The following is a 531-nucleotide window of genomic DNA, read 5'->3' as shown; positions in this document are numbered from 1 at the left end:
GCCATTTTCTGCGCAGTTATACCTATCCCTCTACATTAGAGCTCTACAAGTACGCGCCGAGCGATTTTCAACACCCACAAGCGGAACTTCCACCTACAAACATGCCTGTTTTTGATTGGTCCGACTGGAATGAAGGAGAGATATGATTGGCTATATTTTCAAAACACTAAGGTTACCAAACCATGACTCGTATGGGGAGCTTTTGAAGGGCAGCACTATTATAATATAAGTCTAACACTAGCTAATATCAGACTTTAACTTTGTTAGCATTTCAAATATGGATTTCATTAATTTTAGCCTGCCGAAGGATTTCATCCATTATTTCCCCTTTAAGGTAATTCAACCTCTCTTCCGCCAGATGTCGCTGTAAGATCACGCTCGTGCAGTCACAGAGGTAACTCGGTTCGTAACTTCCTGTCTGTCTTTTTTCCAAATGTTCCACTCTGGCGTCCCAAAGTAGGAGAAAAGTGGGGAAACACGTATTATTAAAGTGCAACTGAACACCTTTATTATGAAAAAATGTGGCCAGTC

Source organism: Chaetodon trifascialis, chromosome 11 (genome assembly GCF_039877785.1).
Source record: "Chaetodon trifascialis isolate fChaTrf1 chromosome 11, fChaTrf1.hap1, whole genome shotgun sequence".
Lineage (NCBI taxonomy): Eukaryota > Metazoa > Chordata > Actinopteri > Chaetodontiformes > Chaetodontidae > Chaetodon > Chaetodon trifascialis.
Note: the sequence above shows the minus strand (reverse complement) of the source record.